The sequence below is a fragment of the Myotis myotis genome, unplaced genomic scaffold, assembly GCF_014108235.1.
Source record: "Myotis myotis isolate mMyoMyo1 unplaced genomic scaffold, mMyoMyo1.p scaffold_m19_p_2, whole genome shotgun sequence".
NCBI lineage: Eukaryota > Metazoa > Chordata > Mammalia > Chiroptera > Vespertilionidae > Myotis > Myotis myotis.
The window spans coordinates 128,783,349-128,791,397 of NW_023416324.1; positions in this window are offsets into that span (position 1 = coordinate 128,783,349).

Here is an 8,049-nt window from a genome sequence, read left to right on the forward strand (position 1 = left end):
CTTTTGTGGGTTTGAATTGACATTCTTGTGTGAAACTCAATTTATTTTATTTTTTTGTATCTCAGTTTCTTCATCTGTAAAATGGGAATAATAATACTTCATAGGGTTAAGGCAAGGGAATAAATAATTTAATATAAGGCAACTTAAAATATGAGTCTGGAACAGGGGTGGGCAAACTTTTTGACTCGAGGGCCACAATGGGTTCTTAAACTGGACCGGAGGGCCGGAACAAAAGCATGGATGGAGTGTTTGTGTGAACTAATATAAATTCAAAGTAAACATCATTACATAAAAGGGTATGGTCTTTTTTTTTTTTAGTTTTATTCATTTCAAACGGGCCATATCCGGCCCGCAGGCAGTAGTTTGCCCACGGCTGGTCTGGAATAAAGAAATTCATTATTATAAATATTGGAGCAATTGGTATATCTGGAAGTTCATTGATTCTATGGAGCTGCCAGTGAGTGAATGCCATATTGGTCCATTGGCAAGGTGATTTTCTGTCCACAGAAACAAATGGAAATATGTTTCCTTCTAGTTTATTATTTTCCTGCTTTCTTAGAATGGTTCATGGCCTATTACCTGTCATAAAGCAGGACAAGGTCATTTCAAAACATTATGAGGCAAGAGGATTTTGTTCAAGATTCCAAAATTAAGTCAATAGAGGGAGAATGCAAAAAAAAAAAAAAAAGGAAAATTGGAACTAGATATAAAGTTAGAGCTCTAGCTGCTTTGGCTCAGGGGATAGACTCAGAGCATCTGCCTGCAGACTGAAGGGTCCCGGGTTCGATTCTGGTCAAAGGTATATGCCCAGTTTGTGAGCTCGATCCCCAGTAAGGGGCATGCAGGAGGCAGCCAATCAATGATTCTCTCTCATCATTGATGTTTTTATCTCTCTCCCTTCCTCTCTGAAATCAATAAAAATATATTAAAAAAATAAAGTTAAGAGTCAAAGGTAAGAGATGTCAACATTGAAAATACCAATTTTATTGCCAGATTCAAGGTCAAAGAAGGAAGGTGACAGGGAAGTAGGAAGTCATGATAAAGATTGAAAATATTGAAAGTCTGTACAAATTTACCCAAACCATGTTTTGTGATCATGGAATTTCCCTAATCTGCTTTTAGTCCAGCAATCTTACAGAGATCCAAGAATCTCTTTCCAATGGCCAACTAGCCATCTCTACATGTCTTTTCCCCATATCCCTTATCTTGCTTGATTAATTACACTAACATTCCATTCAGAACTGGGAGCTATCATCAACCACTCCCTCATAACTAATGTCTAATTTGCCAAGTCCCATAAATTCTACATGCCAAGTAAATCTCAACTGCCTTCTATCTCCACTCTCAGAGTTTTAACTGTAATAATTTCCCATCAGCTTCCTAAATGGTCTAGCTGCCTCTATTCTCACCACCTTTCAAAGAATCCTACACATTCTGCCTGTTATATTTATACAAATTTTATTAGTTTCTGCCCCTTCTCAGTTAAAAATATTTTGATAGATCCTTATCAACTCTGGGAGTAAAGCAACACTTCTTAGCAAGGACTTTAATGTTCTGGCTCTATCTACTTTTTAACCCTCACATTTCTCAGTTAGCTAATTCCTAGGTCATTGTACTCAGTAAGTTACCTCTTGATCTTACTCAAACACACAGTTCTCTCTCATCTGTTCATAGTTTTGCCTTTACATTCACTTTCACTAAATGCTCCTCATCCAGTATTCATCAGGAACATTCCTATTCATCTTTGTAACTTTGCTCAAATGTTGTCTCCTTTGCTAATAGTGCAAATCTTTCCCTTATTGCAAGATGTTTGCTTATGTGTGTATCTTAATAGTAAGTACAAGTGTCAGTAAGTGTACAGGAACTTAGTATGCAAAAAAAACATAACTTTTTTGTAATACAAGTTAATTTTATTTGAACACTCATTTTGTCAATATAGCAGAAAATTGTTGTAAGTCAATTTAGGCTTTCTGCTCCTTCCCCTGGGATTGGGTTTAAGATTTGGTAGGGTTAAATAATTCCAAGTGCTTATGGGGTGAGGGAACCACATCTTTAACTCTGTCATCTATGCATTGCTGCCTGTGGTCCTTAGTCATCAGACCATTCAGCCCAGCACCAAAGTCTCTACTCCTGTTGCACCTTCAAGAGCACAGGTGTTATATGCTATTATTATGATATTTCTATGACATGTTAGAATGCAAAAATTGCTGTAATGATTTTATTGGTTTCAGGACCTAGAGGTCAATCTGCCAGGACCCTAACCATAGACGTGAAGTGCATGATGAATCTCTCTGTTCAGTCCTCATGTCTCTCCCAACCTTTGTTCTTATAACATCTTCTCCATCTCACTTTCCTCCTTTTGGGAAAGTTGTTCATTTATTTTCATCTATATCTCAGTTCCTCTTAATTTTCTCAAGGCATTAAGTATCTGAAAACCAAACCTATGAAGAAGCTCAAACATTTTCCCTCTTTGAAATTGATATCATTTTGGTTTTTGTTGTGGTCATTGTGTTTCTGTTTTGCACTTCTGTCCTGGAAATGATGAATGGAGAAAAGTCTATGCTTGAGTTGGGAGGAAAGGAAAGAATAAATCCAGGTGGGAAAAGGCAATATCATTAGTATCTTTATAGTATTATTCTGACCCATATCACAAATAACACAGAGAAAACTGGCAGGGTCCAAAACTACCAATATCTTCTAAGGTTGCTGCAGGTAAAAATGTGAAGTGGAAGAATTTGGTCTTCAGACACCATATCTCTTCTATCATTCTCTTATCTTATTTTGACCATTTCTTCTTGAACCCACTAAAATGTGCTTTCATGAAAGGCTCAGTTAGCAGTTATTTACCATTAAATGTAAAAACTTTAATAATGGTAAATTCACAACAGTTGATTTTTGCACGTTAATCTCATTTGCATTACAGAAAGTTGTGGTCATAGGCTAGCATAGGGCAGAGGCAGGGAGATATTTAAGAATAAACATATACTCTTATTCTGAAGAAAGAAAAAAAAAAAAACCTTTTGTTTTGTCCCTTCAAAGGGGAAGTCCAAAAAACTACCTAAGAAAACAGACATGCATGAGATTACACCAACCACACATTTTATTTTCTGCTTGTAGGCAATCAGCAAACATAATTGTTAGTAATTCTTTGACTAACTCGTTATCCAGTTGTGCCAGGGGTTGCTGTGGGTCAGTTACTCATCATAATTTGCAATAATAATCCTGTGGGTCTTTTCTAGCTGCCAACAACCAGCTGCCAGGTTTGATTTACGTAGTTACAAAGAATAATATTTTTATTATTATGATTATCATCTGAGTGTTTATGCATAAAGATACTTCTTTATACTATCTTGGTCCAATAAAACAGGTTTAATATATCAAAACATTAATTTTGAACTACATGGGAAATATTAAATTGAAAATTATCAACTTTCGGGTAAAGTAATGTGCTTAAACATATGATTATAGATAATGTCCAGGTTTAGGAAAAAATATTACTTTCATAGAAAAGAAACCAAATATTATTAATATTCATATATATATATATATATATATATATATTTCTAGACATTTATTAAAGTTTCTCAATATTAAATATTTTAAATGGACAAAGTCTATATATAATATACACCAATGAAACACATGTATTTGAAAGTTTCAAATTATCATTTCCAAATATAGAAGCCAAGGGCAACTTTTTGGTTCATGCATAAGGCCAAGAACAAAACCTTGAAATAGACCCAAACCATTTTAAATCTCCTTGTTTTTCCAGCTGCGCATATTAGAAGAGCCGACAGATATCTAACAGTTTAAATTTTAGATTTCACTGAAAGGAAATTTTTTTATGATAGATAACTATTTTTGGTAAATATAAATGTAAATGAAACCAGAAGGTACACTGCAGTGTTTAGCTAAAGGGGAAATTTTATCTATTTACAAAATTCGTGTTTATTCTCATTTGATTTTGACTTGAATGTCTTCCAATTCGATTTACCTCCTATGTTTAGGGTTCATGGTTTCCTTCCCTTAGCTTATCATTAAGGTAGCGTGTCTATTAAAAAGTTTCAGAATGCTGTGTCTCAGAATTAATTATTCTCTCCTTTTGTTTAATCACTTGCCTATCATAGAAGGTGCTCAATTCAAAAGAAGGATATATATACATTCCTCACTCAAAGGTATTTTTTTTCCATTGATTTTTAGACATAGTGGAAAGGAGGTATCAGGCTGGGGATCAAACCTGAGACCGAGGTACATGCACTTGACCTGGAATCAAACCTGAGACCTCTTGGTCTTTGGCTGACAATCTAACCAATGAGCAAAACCGGCCAGGGCAGGACATACATTCTTGCTTTCATACAGCTTTCACACTTAAGAAAAGTATTAACTTGCTCTACTTGCCACCTTTAACAGAGGAATTAAAATCATTTTATGAAACAAATTATGAGTAGATTCTATTTCATTCAAAAGACTAGTTATCTAAAATAAAAACAGTTTTAACTGTTCCTGATAGTTTTCCTTCATTTTTTTTTTTTTTTGACACTAGCCAGCAGAGATTATAGTTGCCACAGAGTGATGCAAAGTTATTAAAATGTATGTAAAATGTCAGGGCCCTTACTCAATGTAATTTCCAAAATTGTGAAAGTCCATTACTTGGAAAACACTAAGTACAAACATAGATAAGTAAATTCTGTTTCTAAATTTTCTTAAGAGTTGAGATTAGTGTTTTCAAAACAATCTTTAAAGTTTTCTGAATGTGTGCTTGGTTTCATAAGATAGTTAATATCAGATTAAAAAACTGGCTATTATCATTTTTATTTCAGGAGAAAATTCAAGAAGAAACTATCTGATTGACTTGCACTTTAAATTGTATGTATATGTACCTATCTACTTACATATGCATTCAGAAAAATAGAGCATTTGGTTATTGTGTGATACAATATTTTGTCCACTAGATGGATCTCACTTTCATATTTTTCAAAATAAGACACCCATTTTTCTGTATTCATTCTGGTTGACCTCATGGAGCTACATGCTGGAGTTAAAAACAATACCTAACTAATAAGTACTCTTCAAATTACCAAGGTCACAAATGAACAAAAAAAGAAAACAAACAAAAACAAGTTTAAGTAAGTGTCCTAAATATAACTAAGGATAAATTAAATAAGTATATGCAATGCGGGAGCCTGTGTCCAATCCTGGGACAGAAATAAAGAAATTAGTGACAAAGTTGGTGACATTTAAATGCCTGGATTTTAGTTACTAGTGTTATATGAATATTAATTTTTTGTTTTTGATAATTATACCATAGTTATGTAAAGTTTTATCATTAATGAAGTTACAATGAAGAATATGAAGAAACTATTATTTTTATAAGTTGTTTTAATAAATTTACAACTATTTAAAAGTAAGATGTTTTTAAAAGTCAATGTTATAGAGTTGAAGTGAATAATAAATTAGGAAAAATAATTATCAGTAGTACTACAACTGTGTTAACAAAAAAGAGAAAAGGCTCAACAAATGAGATGCTAGAAAATGTGTAGATTGTGTTTTTTTTAAATCCTGAGAAACATGATAATTAATTATTTATTTATTTATTTATTTATTTATTTATTTATTTATTATTTATGATGTAATTCTAGTAAAGATTAAGAAATGTTGGTCTGGTCCACCAAAACAGAAGTAATTAGTTGATGAAAATAAGGTAAAATAGGTATGCTTCACACAGATTTTTTCTCATATAATTTTCTAATTTTGAATTTTTTCTTTTTAAATTGAATTATTCCTCAGTTAGTATAGACATCTATTTTTTTCCAGAAAATACATATGAGTAGTATATTTTCTGAACTTGTGATTATCTGAAAACTAATTATTCTTGCATTTTTAAGTAAATGGCTTAATCAATTTATAATTATCAGGCCACACCATATCGTCCTCAAATTTGTAAGGTACTCTTGTAGTTACCTATTTTATTTTTCTTTCTCTTAGAAACTGTTAGAGTTCTATCTTTGTCATAGAGATTTAAAGTGTTACAAGATTATATTAGGTATATGACTTTTATTACTATTACTAGAGGCCCGGTGCACAAAATTCATGCAAGGGAGGGGGGGGTATGTCCCTCAGCCCAGCCTGCACCCTGTCCAATCTGGGGCTCCTCGAGGAATGTCTAACTGCCCGTTTAGGCAGTGGGATCAGGTCTAAACAGGAAGTTGGACATCCCTCTCACAATCCAGGACTGCTGGCTCCCAACTGTTCACCTGCCTGCTTGATTGTTCCTAACCGCTTCTGCCTGCCAGCCTGATCACCCCCTAACAAATCCCCTGCCAGCCCGATTGATGCCTAAATGCTCCCCTGCTGGCCCAATTGTCCCGAACTGCCTTCCCCTGCCGACCTGGTTGCCCCTAACTATCCTCCATTGCAGGCCTGGTCACCCCAAACTGCCCTCCCTCACCAGCCTGGTTGCTTCTAACTGCCCTCCCCTGCTGGCCTGGTTAGCCCTAACTGTCCTCCCCTGCTGGCTTGGTTGCCCCCAACTGCCCTCCCTTTCAGGCCTGGTTGCCCCCAACTTCCCTCCCCAGCAGGCCTGGTTGCCCCCAACTGCCCTCCCCTGCAGGCCTGATTCCTCTCAACTTCCCTCCCCTGCAGGCCATCTTGTGTCCACATGGGGGCAGCCATCTTGTGTGTTGGAGTGATGGTCAATTTGCATATTACCTCTTTATTATATAGGATCATTCCTTGATACATATTATTAATGGACAGTTTATTCTCTAGATACATGCTTTTATTCAACACAGAGGAGTGTCATTCCATACAGTACTTCTGTTGCGTATGTTTTTCTCTGGTTTATTCTTTGAAAATAATTCTTTATATGTAGGATCCATATTCTCTATCCTTCACATCTAGTAATATGTGATCCCTTCCTTTCTTCCTTCATTTCTTCCTACCTTCTCTCCCTCTCAGCCGCCTCCCTCCCTCTTTCCCTCTGTGTGTGTGTGTGTGTTGGTATTCTTATTCCTAAGTTCTGCGTTATTTTATAATTTTTCTCTACTATTACTGATTTAGATTTTTTATTTATTTGACTACTTTACATGCAGATTTTAATTTGGCTATTACATTTTTAACTATTGTATTAGGAGTATCACAATTGTCCCTAAAGAAGACTATATTATCTGAGGTGGCCAAAGTTCCGTGTTTCTTAACTTGCTTTAAACTTCATTGGTAACATTTCCTAGATTCTTTTGAAAATTCAAACTACCTGTATGTAACAGAACTAGGGATAGATATAGATACTTTAATCAGAATATCAATAGATTGCAAAGTTATTAGTAGTTAGAAAGATGGGTAGAAGTTTCAAACTATACCACATGAGAATGAAAGAGGTTTAAGAATAAAAAGGAAATCTGTTTAGTATTGAAAAAACCAAGATGGCGGCATAGGTAAACACCTGAAATTGCTGCCTCACACAACCACTTCAAAAATACAACTAAAAGACAAAACAGACATCATCCAGAACCATAGGAAGGCTGGCTGAGTGGAAATTCTACAACTAGAAGGAAAGAGAAAAGCACACTGAGACTCAGAGGAGGCGCAGAAGTAAAGTGCAGAGGTATGGAGGCACACGCGGAAAGGGCTGGCAACTGAGGGCACGGTTGTCTTTTTCAATTGGGAGGGAGTCTCAAGCTCCCGACAGCTCTGAACTCCAGTTCTGGGAGAGTCTCTGGGCACCCAGACTCATACGGGGAAAAACTGGACTGTCTGGCATCGGGCAGAACTCGAGGGCAGCTTTCTCTCAGAGGTGCTGGCAGCGATTACCTCAGCAATTACTGAGAACTGGGGCCTCTTAGGGCAGGGCTGAGGATCAGCCATAGCTGTTTGCTCCGCCCTATTGATTCCCTGTATTAGGTTGATCTGCTATGTCTTCCAGTCTTGGTAAGGTGGTCTTATGCAGTAGGTGTCATGTGGGGCCCAGTGGTACAATCTCCTGATATCTGAGCCAGGTGTATCAGGAATGTCCCTTGTGTGGGTTCTATGTGCGCTTCTGCAGTAATTGAG